The sequence below is a fragment of the Piliocolobus tephrosceles genome, chromosome 2 (assembly GCF_002776525.5).
Source record: "Piliocolobus tephrosceles isolate RC106 chromosome 2, ASM277652v3, whole genome shotgun sequence".
NCBI lineage: Eukaryota > Metazoa > Chordata > Mammalia > Primates > Cercopithecidae > Piliocolobus > Piliocolobus tephrosceles.
The window spans coordinates 159140346-159148546 of record NC_045435.1 but is presented as its reverse complement, the minus strand read 5'-3'; positions in this window follow the sequence as shown (position 1 = coordinate 159148546).

Below are 8201 nucleotides of genomic sequence, written 5' to 3'. Positions count from 1 at the left end.
GTCTCCCAGGCTGGAGTGCAGTGGCCGGATCTCAGCTCACTGCAAGCTCCGCCTCCCGGGTTTACGCCATTCTCCTGCCTCAGCCTCCTGAGTAGCTGGGACTACAGGCGCCCGCCACCTCGCCCGGCTAGTTTTTTGTATTTTTAGTAGAGATGGGGTTTCACCGTGTTAGCCAGGATGGTCTCGAACTCCTGACCTCGTGATCCACCCGTCTCGGCCTCCCAAAGTGCTGGGATTACAGGCTTGAGCCACCGCGCCCGGCCAATTAGACATTATTTATTTATTTATTTATTTATTATTTTTTGAGATGGAGTCTTGCTCTGTCGCACAGGCTGGAGTGCAGTGGAGGGATCTCAGCTAACTGCAACCTCTGCCTCCCGGGTTCAAGCGATTCTCCTGCCTCAGCCTCCTGAGTAGCTGGGACTACAGGCATGTGCAACCACGCCCAGCTAATTTTTTGTATTTTTAGTAGAGGCAGGGTTTCACCGTGTTAGCCAGGATGGTCTCGATTTCCTGACCTCATGATCCACCTGCCTCGGCCTCCCAAAGTGCTGGGATTACAGGTGTGAGCCACTGTACCCGACCTATTATTATTTTTTAGATGGAGTCTCACTCTGTCACCCGGGCTGGAGTGCAATGGCACCATCTTAGCTCACTGCAACCTCCGCCTCCTGAGTTCAAGTGATTCTCCTGTCTCAGCCTCCAAAGTAGCTGAGACTGCAGGTATGCTTCACCATACCCAGCTAATTTTTATATTTTTAGTAGAGATGGTGTTTCAGCATGTTGGCCAGGCTGGTCTTGAACTCCTGGCCTCAAGTGATCTTGCCGCCTTGGCCTCCTAAAGTGTTGGGATTACACGCATTAGCCACTGAACCTGGGTTTTTTTTTTTTTTTTTTGAGATGGAGTCTTGCTTTGTTGCCCAGGCTGGAGTGCAGTGGCATGATCTTGTCTCACTGCAACCTCCACCTCCCAGGTTCAAGCGATTCTCCTGCCTCAGCCTCCCAAGTTGCTGGGATTACAGGCACCCGCCACCACACCCAGCTAATTTTTGTATTTTTTTTTCTTTTTTTAGTAGAGACAGGGTTTCACATGTTGGTCAGGCTGGTCTTGAACTCTTGACCTCAGATTCGCCCGTCTCGGCCTCCCAAAGTTCTGGGATTACAGGGATAAGCCACCACATCTGGACTATTTATTTATGTATTTATTTTGGAGACAGAGTCTCACTCTGTTGCCCAGGCTAGAGTGCAGTGGTGCAAGCACAGCTTACTGCATCCTTGACTTCCTGGACTTAAGCAATCCTCCTGCCTCAGCCTGCTGTATAGCTAGGACCACAGATGTGGGCAACCATGCCTGGCTAATTTTTTTTTGTTTTTGTAGAGACAAGGTCTCTATGTTTCCCAGGCTGTTCTCAAACTCATGGTCTCAGGTGATCCTCCCAACTTAGCCTCCAAAGTGCTGAGATTACAGATATGAGCCACCACACCCAGACAACACTTGTTGTCTTGATGGAGAGAGGTCTCTGCACCATCTCTGAGCAATGGTGCAGAGAGGGTGGGCCACTTCTAGGAATGTCCTCATCTAATGTGTCAAGCCCCATTCTTTCCCAACTAGGGCCCTGACTTTAACTTGATATACCTGCATTGACTGGAAAGTTAATCTTCTTTGGAGCTTAGCTACTCTAAGTTTATTTTTTAGCTTATTCTGTACCCCCACTGCTGGAGATGAGAGCCACTTTGTGAGCTACTAAGCAGACTCTCTAATTTTCACTTGGAGATTAATCATTCTCAACGAAGCAATTGGTGATTAATCATTTTCAACTTTTCATTATCTTTTTTCTAGTGCATCAATTTGGTTAAACAAAAGTCTTAGTCTGTTTTCAGCCTCATCAGGAGGTTTAAACAATAGTCATTTATTTATCACAGTTTTGGGGGCTAGGAAGTCCAACTTCAAAGTGCCAGCTGACTTGGTTCCTAGTGAGGGCTCTCTTCCTGTCTTGAAGATAGTTGCTTTCTTGCTTTGTCCTCACATGGTCTTTCCTTGGTGCATGCGTGCAGAGATAGAGAAAGTGAGAGAGAGATCTATCTTCCTTTCCTTTTTTTTTTTTTCTTTTTTTTTTTTTTTTTGAGACGGAGTCTCTCGCTCTGTCGCCCGGGCTGGAGTGCAGTGGCCGGATCTCAGCTCACTGCAAGCTCTGCCTCCCGGGTTTACGCCATTCTCCTGCCTCAGCCTCCCAAGTAGCTGGGACTACAGGCGCCAGCCACCTCGCCCGGCTAGCTTTTTGTATTTTTTAGTAGAGACGGGGTTTCACCGTGTTAGCCAGGATGGTCTCGAACTCCTGACCTCGTGATCCGCCCGTCTCGGCCTCCCAAAGTGCTGGGATTACAGGCTTGAGCCACTGCGCCCGGCCAATCTTCCTTTTCTTAAAAGACCACTAGTCCTATCAGAGTAGAATTCCACCGGTGCATGTGTACAGAGACAGAGAAAGAGAGAGATCTCTCTTCCTCTTCTTAAAAGACCACTGGTACTATCAGAGTAGAACCCCACCCATATGACCTAATTTAACCTTAATTATCTCTTAAAAGTCCTATCTCCAAATATAATCACATTGGGGACTAGGGTTTCAACATAGATATTTTGGGGGATATATTTCAGTCCATAGTACCACTCAATTCCATCACCCTTATAGTTGCTATTTCCCCCATATTTCTCAAATGCCTAATACATCATATCTGTAAATATATACTCTTTTACTGGTATGCCAACTCAATTGACCATGCATGGAAGTTTTAACAATTGGACTGTAATCTTGTGATGCGGTCCTCATTGTCAGGTGGGCAGCTAGTGATCACGCTCCAAAGCCCCATCTTAGTGTCTGCTTTCTCATACCTCACTCCTGCCACCAACTGTCATAGGTTGGGTCCCTGGAAAGCAAACTATGATACAGAATTTAACAGGCAGGTTATTTATTAAGGAGTGCCCTTGGGATTAGCACTTGTGGAACAGAGGGGGAAGGAAGCAGGACTGGGCAGAGAGAGATTATGCAGATTACATAGGGAGTCTGGGATGTTACAGTTGACTGTTAGAGTTGTCCCAAGTTGGGCTAAGATGGTCAAGTTCTTATTCCTTTACTTAGAGGGTTTTTTTCTTTTTTTTTTCATGACAGCATTTGGCTCTGTTGTCCAGGCCGGAATGCAGTGGCGCAATCTTGGCTCTCTGCAACCTCCCCCCACCCCGGGCTCAAATCATCCTCCCACCTCAGCCTCCCACGTAGCTGGGACTACAGGCTCATGCCACCATACCTGGCCAATTTTTCTATTTTTTTAGAGATGGGGTTTTGCCATATTGCCCGGGCTGGTCTCAAACTCCTGAGTTCAAGCTATCCACCCACCTTGGCCTCCCAGAGTGCTAGGATTACAGGCGTGAGCCACCATGCCTGGCCTCTTATACCTTCACTTTGATCAACAATTGTATGTGGGCCACCTGGGAAGGAACCTAACCTTGAGCCAGGTGGCTTTTTGCAAATGTAGCAATTCTGAAGATACTAAAGACTTAGCCAACAGTGAACTCAGTAGCTAGAAGAAGTCCTTAATTAAAAGGAGAGCTTGAGGCAGGGCACAGTGGCTAACACCTGTAACCCCAGTACTTTGGGAGGCTGAGACAGGCAGATCACTTGAGGTCAGGAGTTTAAGACCAGCCTGGCCAACATGGTGAAACCCTTGCCTCTACAAAAAAAAAAAAAAAAAAAAAAAAAATTAGCCAGGTGTGGTAGCACATGCCTGTAGTCTCAGCTACTTGGAATGGCAGGTGGATCTTTTGAGTCTGGAAGATTGAGGCTGCAGAGAGCCGAGATTGTGCCACTGCACTCCAGCCTGGGTGACAGAGTGAAACCTTGTCTCAAAAATAAAATAAAATAAAAACATCAGGAAAGTTTACATAAAGTTGCTGTTGATTGCTAAATGTAATAGTCTGATCGTGATGCCGAATAAATGTCTTAAAAAAAAAGAAAAAAACTATGTATGGATGTCCATTAGAAAGTAAATGAAACAAATTGTAGTATAATCATGCAATGGACTACTATAGCAGTACTGAAAAGGAATGAACAATTAATTCACACCACATGGATGAATCTCAAAATAATTTTGTTGAATAAAGAAATAAGACAAAAAAGTACATGATGTATTATTACCTTTACATAAAATTCTAGAAGATGCAATTAATCTGTAGTGACAGAAAGCAGATCAGTGGTTACCCGGGGATAAGATAAATAAAGGAGGTTTGGGGAAGATAGTTTACAAAGGATGATGAGGCAACTTTTGGAGTTGATAGATATATTCATTATTCTTCTTTCTTTCTTTTTTTTTTTTGAGGCAGGGTCTCTCTGTCACCCAGGTTGGAGTGCAGTGGTATGATCACAGCTCACTGCAGTCTTGATCTCCCTGGCTCAAGGGATCCTCTCACCTCAGCTTCCCAAGTAGTGGGGACTAAAAGCATGTGCCACTGAACCTAGCTATTTTTTGTTTATTTTTTCTAGAATCCAGGTCTCACTATATTGCCCAGGCTGGTCTTGAATTCCTGAGTTCATGCAATTTTCCCGCCTCAGCCTCCCAAAGTGCTGGGATTACAGACAGACATGAGCTACCATGCCTGGCCTATATTCATTATGTTGATTGTGGTGATGGTTCCATGGGCATACATATATGTCATGGTTCATCAAATTATAAAGTTTAAATATGTGCATTTTTGTTATATGTCAATTTAATCTCAACAGAACTGTATCAAACATCTATATATATAGTAAGATTACTCAACACGTCTGCCTAGGTGTCATTGACAAAGTATATTTATATTCATCTTTAGTTTATTGATTGCTTATGTTAATTCAGAAAAAATTACAATTCTGATCCTGAAAAGTTGTTATTAAATTTTTATTTCTAAAATGTTATATCACTAAGATTAAAGTGAAAGCCTAAAAACTTCTGGAAATGAATAATAGTATCTACCTCTGGGAAGAAAACTAAGATTCTAGTGTGTGAGAAATAGGCAAGTAACTTTTTACTGTTTGAATTGATAACATTGTATAATATTTATATGAAAAAGTTCTTTTTGGTCAGGTGTGGTGGCTCACACCTGTAATCCCAGCACTTTGGGAGGCCAAGGCGGGCAGATCACGAGGTCAGGAGATCAAGACCATCCTGGCTAATAGGGTGAAACCCTGTCTCTACTAAAAATACAAAAAATTAGCCAGGTGTGGTGTTGGGCACCGGTAGTCCCAGCTACTTGGGAGGCTGAGGCAGGAGAATGGCGTGAACCCGAGAGGCGGAGCTTGCAGTGAACTGAGACCGCACCACTGCAGTCCACTCGGGCAATAGAGTGAGACTCCATCTCAAAAAGAAAAAAAAAGTTCTTTTTTCAGAAATAACTTGATTGGGGAGGGTGGGGCTTGGGGGAGAAGAAATAACTTGATTATGACATATATGTAATGAAAGATTGCAAAAGTGATCTGAATATGTTTCCATAATATATTTTAACCCAGAGATGATTTATAGCTAACTAAATTAATTAAACATGAAGGGTAAGTTTCTGGTGGTAATGAGGGGATTAAAAAGTTAATTATTGGCCGGGCACAGTGGCTCATGCCTGTAATCCTAGCATTTTGGGAGGCCGAGGCAGGCAGATCACTTGAGGTAAGGAGTTCAAGACCAGCCTGGCCAATATGGTGAAACCCCATCTCTACTAAAAACTACAAAATTGGCCAGGCATGGTGGTGCATGCCCGTAATCTCAGCTACTCGGGAGACTGAGGCAGAATTGCTTGAACCTGGGAGGTGGAGGCTACAGTGAGCAGAGATTGTGCCACTGCACTCCAGCCTGGGTGACAGAGTAAAACTCCATCTTAAAAAAAAAAAAAAATTAATTATCTATGAAGACCACACTTCTATCTAATTTATCACTATCACTGAAAACTAGAACGTGTTATACTACATAACGCCTTGAGATTTTGAGGGACTGTAAATTCAAACTAAGTCACAGTGACCAGCAGAAGGAAGATACTTTCAAATATCCAAAAACTGGAAGTTTACCTCCCATTCTTTAATAAGTAGCTGGGGATGTTCTCCAGCGAATAAGAAGATAAACTAAGAAGACTGTATTAGTCCATTTTCACACTGACGATAAAGACATACCTGAGACTGGACAATTTACAAAAGAAAGAGGTTTAATGGATTCACATTTCCACATGGCTGGGGAGGCCTCACAATCAAGGCAGAAGGTGAAAGGCATGTCTAACATGGCAGCAAACAAGAGAAGAGAGCTTATGCAGGGAAACTCCCTTCATAAAACCATCAGATCTCTTTTTTTTTTTTTTTTTTTTTTTGAGACAGCGTCTCGCTCTGTCATCCAGGCTGGATGGAGTACAGTGGCGTGATCTTGGCTTACTGCAAGCTCCCCCTCCTGAGTTCACACCATTCTCCTGCCTCAGCCTCCTGAGTAGCTGGGACTACAGGTGCCCGCCACCACACCTGGCTAATTTTTTGTATTTTTAGTAGAGACAGGGCTTCACCATGTTAACCAGGATGGTCTTGATCTCTTGACCTTGTGATCCGCCCGCCTCAGCCTCCCAAAGTGCTGGAATTACAGGCGTGAGCCAATGCGCCCAGCCAGCCATCAGATCTCTTGAGACTTATTCACTCTCATGAAAATAGCATGGGAAAGACCCACCCCCAAGATTCAATTGCCTCCCACTGGGTCCTTCCACAGCACGTGGGAATTGTGGGAGCTACAATTCAAAATGAGAATTGGGTGGGGACACAGCCAAACCATATCATTCTGCCCCAGCCTCTCCCAAATCACATATCCTCACATTTCAAAGCCAATCTCGCCTTCCCAACAGTCCCCTGAAGTCTCAGCTCATTTCAGCATTAACTCAAAAGTCCACAGTGCAAAGTCTCATCTGAAACAGGGCAAATCCCTTCCGCCTATGAGGCAGCAAAATCAAATGCAAGTTAGTTACTTCCTAGATAAAATGGGGGTAAATACAGCCATTCCAAATGGAAGAAATTGGCCAAAACAAAGGGGCTAAGGCCCCATGCAAGTCTGAAATCCAGCAGGGCAGTCAAATCTTAAAGCTCCAAATGATCTCCTCTGACTCCATGTCTCACATCCAGGTCACGTTGATGCAAGAAGTGGGTTCCCATGGTCTTTGTCTCTGCCCCTGTGGCTTTGCAGGGTACAGCCTTCCTCCTGGCTGCTTTCACAGGATGGTGTTGAGTGTCTGCAGCTTTTCCAGGCACGTGGTGCATTCTGGGGTCTGTAGGATGGTGGCCGTCTTCTTCTCACAGCTCCTCTAGGCAGTGCACCAGTGGGGACTCTGTGTGGGGGTTCCCACCCAACATTTCCCTTCTGCGCTGTCCTAGCAGAGGTTCTCCCTCAGTGCCCCACCCTTGCAACAAACTGCCACCTGGACATCCAGGCGTTTCTATACATCCTCTGAAATCTAGGCAGAGATCATTCAATTCTTGACTTCTGTGCACCCACAGGCTCAACAGCATCTGGAAGCTGCCAATGCTTGGGGCTTGAACCCTCTGAAGCCATAGCCTGAGCTGTACCTTGGCCCCTTTTAGTCGTGGCTGGAGTGGCTGGGATGCAGTGTACCAAGTCCCTAGACTGCACAGAGCAGAGGGACCCTGGACTGGTCCATGAAACCATTTTTTCCTCCTAGGCCTCCAGGCCTGTGACGGGAGTGGCTGCTGCAAAGGTCTATGACGTGCCTTTTTTTTCTTTTTTAAGATGAAGTCTCTCTCTGTTGCCCTGGAGTGCAATGGTGCAATCTTGGCTCACTGCAACCTCTGCCTCCTGTGTTCAAGCGGTTCTCCCTCCTCAGCCTCCCAAGTAGCTGGAAGTACAGGTGTGTGCCACCACGCCCAGCTTTTTTTTTTTTTTTTTTTGTATTTTTAGTGGAGACAGAGTTTCACCATGTTGGCCAGGCTGGTCTCTAACTCCTGACCTCAAGTGATTCACTTGCCTCAGCCTCCCAAAGTGCTGGGATTACAGGTGTGAGCCACTGTGTCCGGCCTTTGGAGACATTTTCCCCATTGTCTTGGTGATTAACATTTGGCTCTTCGTTACTTATGCAGATTTCTGCAGCCTGCTTGAATTTCTCTTTAGAAAATGGGATTTTCTTTTCTATCTCATCGCCAGGCTGC